This window comes from Hylobates moloch, unplaced genomic scaffold, assembly GCF_009828535.3.
Source record: "Hylobates moloch isolate HMO894 unplaced genomic scaffold, HMol_V3 SCAFFOLD_3, whole genome shotgun sequence".
NCBI lineage: Eukaryota > Metazoa > Chordata > Mammalia > Primates > Hylobatidae > Hylobates > Hylobates moloch.
Window position 1 is genome coordinate 81218150 of NW_026652278.1, and position 9706 is coordinate 81227855.

The 9706-nt window shown below is 36.9% G+C and overlaps 1 pseudogene; it reads right to left on the reverse strand.

The window, feature by feature from the left end:
* Positions 1-465: 465 nt before the first annotated feature.
* LOC116479101 (geranylgeranyl transferase type-1 subunit beta-like) lies at positions 466-1482 on the reverse strand (annotated as a pseudogene).
* Positions 1483-9706: the final 8224 nt, after the last annotated feature.

A 9706-nucleotide genomic window follows, 5' to 3' on the forward strand; every position in this document is an offset into this window, starting at 1 on the left:
AAGAATAATTCCAGATACTTAATTCATTAAAGCAAGTTTTCTACCATCAGCAGTGAGCTTTTTAAATGATTACTAAGTGTTCACTGAAGATTATCAATGCTATATGAAGTGTAAATTTGTTTTGAAGATTTGTGTCCATTTTATAACAAGATACAATTTGCACTGAAGAGTTTTAAAAAAGATAACCTACACACATACAATTAATTTGCCTCAAACAACTTCTTAGAAATACAGTATAAACATTTAGGAACCATGACAAAGTTGTGGTTCAAACTTCAACAAGGATTTTCTTGAAACCCAGTACAAAGATTACTGGCTCAAGACCATATCCCAAAGTGACATCAGCAGGAGATTTGATTGTAAGACTCTACCTTTTAAAAAAAGAGCACACCTGGTTATACATGGCTTTTAAACTTGAGCTACAGTTATGCTACAAATCCCCCCACCCTCCCAATCTAAAATCAGTCATGTGGAGATATGCACATTCTCTGAGCATTGTTTAAGAGTCCTTGGTTTTCCAGCTTTGATGGAGATCTAGAAGGCATTTAGAAGTCCGTGTGCTTACATTCAGAGCAGGATGAACTTTACAAATTCCACTTTCCTCCATTAGTGACAGGCCACAGATCCCAAAGTATGCGTGCAAAGCACCTGGATGACTGGCCACTTGGCAAATCCCCCTACGAGGCGATCTTGAGTTGGTAAGATGGAATTTCTATTTTTAGAAGCTTTAGAGTTGCTCCCACCCAAAAAGAATAACAGGTGTCTACAGGCTTATTAGGTCTTCCATGATAACTGTTTTGTCACCTCATTATACACCACCTCTTTATCCCGTTCAATTCTTTTTCTGAAAAAACTTCTTCTAGTTTACCTATCAGACGTAGTGAGGCAATGCCACAAAAAGTAGATCGTCCATGAGATTCAAGTCCAGCTCCCTGTGCCAGTCCATTGTCATAGGACATACTTCTAATATAGGAGATGGCTTTTTTCATATCCATGCCTGACCGGTTGTTGAGCATATAGCAAATACAGGAAGTACAGTACAAAAATCGCATGTCATTTTCACTGCCTTCAGGTACTGCACAAAAACTCCCATCTTCCAGCTGAAGGGCTCCCAAGCCTGCTAAGCAAGCTTCTTTATTTACTCGGCTTAAGTCATCTCCAAGAATAACTAAGCATGAAAGGCCAGTGTAGGTAATTGCAATGTGGCCACTATCAGAAGGATGCATTTGATGGATTGAACGGAATACCCAGGAGCCTCTGATGGATTGAACAGAATACCCAGGTATGAAGAGCCTCGGAAATCACAGCGATTTAGATTTGATCTGTCTTCTGTGGGAAGGACCTGCTTGTCTCCAGTGAAGAATAGCGCTCGGGCAAAACCTCGAGGCAGCGCTGGAAAAATCGCACGTGCAGATCCTGCAAGAAATCCAGCCACTCTCCCTCACCTCTCCCTGCTAGCCTCTCATCCTCAGTGGCCGCCATGCTGCTCCGGAAGTGACGTCCGCCTCGACCTAGATGATGTTATTAAGAGATAGAGTGAGTTTAGATAGAGAAAAAACGTACACCTGAGTCCCGAACCCTTTTTACCCCAAGGTTTAGAGATTAGACGGGATGAAGTACCTGCAAAGGAGATTAAGAAACTAGGTAGAAGGAAAACCTGAAGAATGTTGTCAACTGAAAATACAATGAGGATATTTTTGTCGATAAGGAGAGAGTCATCAACTGCATGAAATGCTGCTGCTACTTGGGAGGCTGAGGTGGAAGGACCATTTGAATCCAGGAGGTTGAAGCCGCAGTGAGCCACTGCCCTCCAGCCTGAGTGACAGAGCAAGATCTTGTCTCCAAAAAGAAAAAAAAAATGTTGCTGATAATTCAAGCAACATGAGTATGGAAAATTGACCATTGGATTTAGTGATTTGGTCATTGACAGTGTGGTTTCAGGAATGTGGTAGTGATAAGACACTGATTAGATAGGGTTCAAGTGTGAATAAGAGTAGAGAAATATAAAAAAGAGTAGATTTGAGAGGCCGAGGTGGGCAGATCACGAGGTCAGGAGATTGAGACCACCTTGGCTAACACGGTGAAACTCCGTCTCTACTAAAAATACAAAAGATTAGCCGGACGTGGTGGCGGGCGCCTGTAGTCCCAGCTACTTGGGAGGCTGAGGCAGGAGAATGGCGTGAACCCGGGAGGTGGAGCTTGCAGTGAGCCGAGATGGCGCCACTGCACTCCAGCCTGGGCAACAGAGCCAGACTCCGTCTCAAAAAAAAAAAAAGTATAGAGAACTTTAAAAAGTGTTATAAATGGGGCCAGGTGCTGTGGCTTACGCATGTAATCCCAGCACTTTGGGAGACCGAGGCGGCGGATCACTAGGTCAGGAGTTCAAGACCAGCCTAGCCAAGATGGTGAAACCCTGTCTCTACTAAAAATACTTAGCCGGGTGTGGTGGTGGGCACCTGTAATCCCAGCTACCCAGCTATTCAGGAGGCTGAGGGGAGGCAGAGGTTGCAGTGAGCCAAGGTTACGCTACTGCACTCCAGCCTGGGCAACAGAGCAAGACTCCCTCTCAAAAAAAAAAAAAAGTTATAAATGAGTTGTAACAGTTGCTGTAAGTCCTATGAGGTTCCACAGCATGAAACATATGAGACAGTATGCTAATGGGTATGATACAGTAAAGGGGGTACATTTTATAAACCTGAGGAAGGGACACTTATGGGAGTAATATCCTTGAACAGATTAAAGTGAAGTTAATTCTAGAGTCATCAAGAATAATATCACATAACAATAATAAAACACCAAAAAGTCCCCTATTACTTCTTTCCAATTTTTTGTCAACTGTAAATTTTAGAGAAAATATTGATTGATCCTATCCTGAATTTGAGTAAATACAGTTTTTTGTTTTTCTTAATAAAATATGATTTATAATTTTTCCAGAAGACAAACTACTTTCTTTAACTTCTGACCCAGTCTATTTGTAGTGTATAAAAAGCTGTATCACTATGTGATACATTTAGAGAAAGGAACTTCTTTTATTTTCTTGATTAGTAATTTTTTTCTTGTATCAATTGCATTCACCTGGGGAATATAAGTTTATATTTAACTCTTATGCCTGACAAGATGCTGACATTAGTAATGATATATAATTAACTAATAGTAAGTTTTAAATGGTAATTAAGTCTTGATATAATTTAAAGCAGAAGCATCAAGTCAAAAACAAATTCAATTTAGTATACTCTTAAACCCTTTAATGTAAAAGTGTAAAACTTTTCACAAAATGCAATGCTGTGAAAATGAAGCTTTTTTCAACTTTATTTCACTAGTTTATCTCTTTCTTTCTCTGTTTTCATCATTTCTCCCCTGCAGTTGTTTTATGCCACTCTATTTCTCCTTCATGAATTCTGTTTTGCACAATTTTTCTGGCAATGGAAATTTAAACATCTTACTCGTTTTTATTGTCCTATTTTAATTGTTGCTGTATTTTTTTCTTATTCCAGATATACTGCATGATTAAATTTCTCAACTAGAAGATATACAACTATAGACTATATTTCACACAAAGACACTGCACATCCTATTATGGAGGAAAAGTGATGATTCTTGGTGTTACCATTTAGACAACAGAGCACAGAGTATTTAGGGAAAGTTATGAATCCGAACATTAAAGATCGGAATGTTCTTGCCATGTGAAGCATGAAAAGTAATGTGAACGTAACCTTCTCTTCTTATCTATGAAATTGTGATTCCAACGACAAAGCTTTCTCAATATCATTACCCTCTGGGGGTCATGCCATGTCCTAAAGTAAAGAGTCTGTACTTTGAAGTCAGCATGGCTTTGGATGACTTTCTTAATAGATCTGAACTTCCAATTTCTCATCAATAAATTATTATCTTTCTCATTGGTTTTAACAGTGATTATACAGGCTGATATATATAAGGTACTTTGCATAAAGAATGGCACATTGTAGAAGGTCATTAGGTATTTTTTTCACTGTAATACAGGTAATAATTTTGATGTTTTAAAATGTGTTTAGTCATTCAATAAATCTATTGAGTGCTTACTGTGTCCAAACAAAATTCTGAGTACCAGGGTGAGAGTAGTTTAAAAAATAAAAGACAGAAGTTTTTGCTGTCCTGGAGCTAATATTCTAGTTTTTATCTTGACATCATTTTGAATTTTCCTTTCTATTCCATTTGTGATTGCTCTCTCTAAACTTTTTTCATCTTTTAAGATCTTTTGCACTAAACTGGCTTGAGAATTATAGCACATGTAAGTTATTCCATTTTCCCATTAAATGTCAGCATTTAAGATTTTGATACTATTTTTTAGTAAAAATGTATTTAGCTCAACAGAGTAAAATAAGTATGGCTATAGCAATTATTTGCCATATAAGGTATAATGGCAGCATAAAAATGTTCATGCATGTGGTCTATGTGAAATTTTGTCTAAGAGAGTTGAAATCAGTATACATTCTTAAAGCAGTGGAGAAAAACAGATTTCTATTTATTTTCTCCCCAACTTGTGGGTAGATAATTTCTATTAAAGTATCAACCTCAAACAAACATTATATGACATGGCTTTTTGCCTGTTGGATCTTTTTATAATTTGAGTTTATGCTTATTTTCTCATTCATAGTGAGGATACAGAAATATTTTTATAATATGCCTAAATAAAAAGATTTGCCTCTAACTTTTTCTTCTAATGAAAAATAAGCAAGATTTACAAAAAAAAAAAATCTTCTTCTCACCAGGCTCTTTGAGAGCAAAGGTTGCTTCTTAGCTCATTTATTTTGCCTTACGCATTGCCCTTTCTCACTTGAATTGCTTGCATGGAACTATTCATTGTCTTCGCTTCCCTGACGTATACTCAGAAGGCATCTTCATTTGGGACCATTTTGAATTGATCCTGCATGCTTACCTCTTACTCAGAGCATAGCTTTTCCCTGGTCTATCCTTTTTTTTTTTTTTTTTTTTTTTTTTTTTGATACGAGGTCTCGTCTTGTGAGCGGAGTGGGTCGTCTCGGTTCACTGTTGAGATGGAGTCTGGCTCTGTCGCTCAGGCTGGAGTGCAGTGGAGCGATCTCGGCTCACTGCAAGTTCCGCCTCCCGGGTTCACGCCATTCTCCTGCCTCAGCCTCCGGAGTAGATGGGACTACAGGCGCCCACCACCATGCCCGGCTAATTTTTTGTATTTTTTAGTACAGATGGGGTTTCACCATGTTAGCCAGGGTGGTCTCGATCTCCTGACCTTGTGATCCGCCCGCCTCGGTCTCCGAAAGTGCTGGGATTACAAGCCTGAGCCACTGCGCCCAGCCTTTCCTTGGTCTATCCTATCGACACATGTTTCAACAGATGAGGTCATGAGGTTTACCCCAAGCTACATGACCTGCTCGGCTTAATAGTTCTCTAATAGTCATCATTGAAATTGCATGTAAACTGGGTTGTCACAAAGAGGTATTTTATGCAGCAGTCAAAATTTGGTAATACATCATTTACTTAGTTTTGAGCATTCTTGGACTTAAAATCTTTATTTTTTATTTTTTTACTCCAGGCTACACTTTCTGCCCTAAACACAATGAGTCTGGCACACCTTTGCATAACAGTGGCTCATAGGAGTCACATTTCTCTAGGTATTGTAATAGATTCTGAAGGGAAATAGATGAAAAAAGCATGCCAGTGAATTTAATATACTGACAGGCTCATGTCTTCTCTTACTATTTACTGTGTTCTTGTACTTTGAATTAGCAAATCTTAAAATTTCTATATCTGATATGGCAAGCTCATTCAGGGAACCAATTTTTGATCAGTTTGTGCCTGGAATAAAACTAGACATGAGAGATAACAAAGTTTATAAGATGCTTAGAGACCACTGAAAAAAATATATATTTATTTTTCTTTGCCTTACTTTCTACTCCAGTTTGCCTTCATCATTACCTGTTGAGCCCGGGACAAGAAAACCTTGGTAAAAGTTCTTTTTCTTCTTCAGGATGATAAAAAAAAATCTTTTTACTTTTAAAAGTTAGATCTAATACATTATATTTGCATGTTAATAGGCTATCATAAGTTTCCCTAGGAAATTTGCAGATTTCTCATGAAACTTAGAAAAAGGCTAAATATTCTGTACTAATAATTTTTTCTTGTTCTATTTGTTAATCTATTCATGTATTTACTTTTTATGGATATGCAAGAGGTGTACATATTTACATAGTACAACTCTTATGTATCCATAAAAAGTAAATGTGGTATTTTGATACATGCATACCATGTGTAAAAATCAAATCACTGTATTTAGGTTATCCATCACCACAAAGGTTTATTATTTATTTGTTTTGGGAACATTTCAAATACTCTCTTTTAGCTATTTTGACATATACAATAAATTAGTAACTAGTCACCTTACAGTGCTATTGAACTCTAGAACTTATTTCTTCTACCTAATTGTATGTTTGGTCCCATTAACCAAATAAACTCCACACAGTTCCATGATTACTCTCCAGAGCTATTTTCTCCAGTTAGCAATATAAGTATATGCAGTTGAGAAAGGGTATTTTCAAGGTGGTATTAGATTCTACCCTTACTGAAATTTGAAACTTCCTAACATCTATATTCTTAGTGTCTCGTGGAATCTGAGCTACAAATTGTGAAATGTATTCTGGCTTTGTACACATATATGACATCTCACTGTTTACCACCTGTTGTAGTGCACCAATATTGTAAAGGTTTGCTGGCAAAGCCCTGCGTTTCTTTTTCCCTGGTATTACCCTTTGTGTTTTTCTGTGCCAATCACCTGGCACTCTCCTGCTTTCACAAAAAAAATAGAGTTGGTTCATCCTCAAAATGAGCCTCCCTATTACCCAGAAGACAGATGAAATAATGTCCTCTCACAGATGGTCTGGGATGTATACCTTAGCTGAATATCTAATCATGACAAGTAGTCAGGGATTAAGTACAACTTGCCAGAATCAACCTAACTTGTGACACAAACTTATGCTTTAAAAGCAGAAAAGTATAAAAAGATTATTTCCAGATGACAAAAACTTTGGCAGCTATATTTTACATAAAATATGTGTTTCACAATTGTATTTCATTTTATTGCCTCATGTCTAAACAGTTCAAATGTGTGAATGCAATTAGGAAATATTTCTTTCAGTATAAAAACAGTGTTTTTATGATTGCACTTTAAAAAGGCCTAGTTAAAATGTTTAAGCATTTCATAAATGTTCAATTTAAAATAAACATTTTAATCCTTTAGAATGATGAGGTTACAATGCTTAAGCATTTCATAAGTATTTACTCTAAAAGGAATGTTTTAACCATTTAAGATGGTTTAACAAAAAATATATTGGGGTTTTGAAATACTTTTTCAAACAAGACAAACATAAAGTTATAGCTAAGATCTCAATAGTATGGTGTTTGATTTGAGAGACTGAAGGTATTTGTTTCATTTGGTTTTACTGAATGATTCATCAGCTGTGCCATAAAAGATAGAAATATCAACTCTTGGGTTCATAAGAACACTTTATTATCTTCATTGTCACTAGTTATTACTTGAGATATTGCAATCTAACTTTTTCTTCAAAAGACTATGTTTTTCTAAACATATTCAACCCAGCCTAGACCAAATTCATGCATTTTTTTTGTAAAGTACAACATGTTCTGCTAATATCTCCAGCAAATTTTTTCTTGAAGTTAATTTATATGTAAATACTTTTACAACATAAATTTCACCCTAATTGACATTTCTTATAAGACAAGAAAACGCAAAAATTTTCCTTAACTTTTACTAGCATCTATTCCCCAGAATACTCCAATTACTTATGAATAATATTTCAGTTCTGTATTAAAAATTTCTCTGTAAAGCTTGCACTTTGATTATAGACATAGGTTGGTTTGACTGACCAGAATGCTTCCTTCATTATTTTGATAAAATAATGGTAGTTTTCCTTTGGAGAATTACCCCTTACCTGTTTTGTTTTGTTTTGTTTTTGAGACAGAGTCTCTCTATGTCATTCAGGCTGGAGTGCATTGGCACGATCTCGGCTCACTGCAACCTCCACCTCCCAGGTTCAAGCTATTCTCCTGTCTCAGCCTCCTGAGTAGCTTGGATTACAGATGTGTGCCACCATGCCTGGCTAATTTTTGTATTTTGGGTAGAGACGGAGTTTCACCCATGTTGGCCAGGCGGGTCTCAAACTCCCGATCTCAAGTGATTCACCTGTCTCGGCCCCTGAAAGTGCTGGAATTACAGGCATAAGCCACTGCGCCCAGCCACTTCCCTGTTCTTAATCCATTGGTTTCAAAACCTGACAGCCTAGCTTCAGAGTCGAGCATATTACCTAGGTCATTCTGTTTCTTGACAACTATGACTAATTAATATGTCATAAACATGACCCAAACTACACAAAATTAGTATCAGTTTTAAAATTTTGACTGGAAATGCCTGAAATAAATTATTTTTTGGGGGCAAGGTTCAGGCAGAAAGGCAAGGAGTGTAGAATTTTAGAGCTTGTTGTGGTCATATTTACCAAAATTAGATGTGAGATTTTATTATTCAGAATGTTTTGATGTATCAAAATCTCAAAATGCTGCAAATGAGAAATCAAAACATTCATGGATTGAATATATACCTTGATTTTGTGCCTCCAATTTACTAAAAAAGCAGTCTGGCCAGTCCAGGAAATATGTCATTTCTCACTAATCCCGGCACATCAAGTTTTTCCTCACATTAAGGTAATGTTTCAGCATGTGCTTATTTTGTTTTTGAATATAATGGCGCATGGCTGTTTGGGCTCTCAGAATTTTTTAAGCCATTAATTTTATCTCAGGTCTTTTTTTGCATTCCACACCTTCCTGCATACTAACTAGGTGTGGAAATTTCTCTTAAAATCACAATTCCTTACCAGTCCAAATCAATTCATTCTTCCTCATCATATATATTCCTCTTCTATCACCTCAGAAATAGGTAATAAAATACTTTACTGTTATCATTTATTTCTTTTTTTTGTCTGTACCAATTGTATTTATTGCTAGAAACTTTAAACTTTTTAAAAAAGTTTTTGAATGGTAGATAACATAGAAAAAGACATCCATAAAGGTAGGAAGCAATCTCATCATTTACAAAGTGCTGCAAATTTGATAAATTTATGTTGCTGATAATAACTCAGAAGTACTCTTGGATGAACAGATATAAATCCTTGAAATATCCAAAGCATGACAAAAAAGAATAGGACACCTAAATGGATATAAACACACTGAAATAAGAATTGAGCTTTTGGCAAATTAGTCATTAAGTCATTAACTTTAAGCAAACAAGTTTTCAGTAAATTGGTTTTAAGAGATCTAGCTTTAGGTGAACTAGTTTCAGGCAAACTGACTAGCACCAAATCAGTGTTTTGCTCCCTCCAGCTTCCCCCAACTCCAGCCTTGGGATTGTGATGGATGCAATCCGGGACTCCCCTGAGAGGTGGCAAGTGAGCTTCTACTAGGAAACCGAGTGTACAAGTGACCTGAGAAGAGAGTAAGAGAATAAGAGTGAGAGAGAGAGAGAGAGAGACAGAGACAGAGAGTGTGTGTGTGCATGAACACACCCACACATGCATACACTGGGCTGTATGGTTCAGTGCACCTAAACTTGGGAATGTGGCTAAGCCGAAGCTTCCTAGACATCCCCGGAACAAGCTCCACACCCACAGAGACCTGCTCATTACCT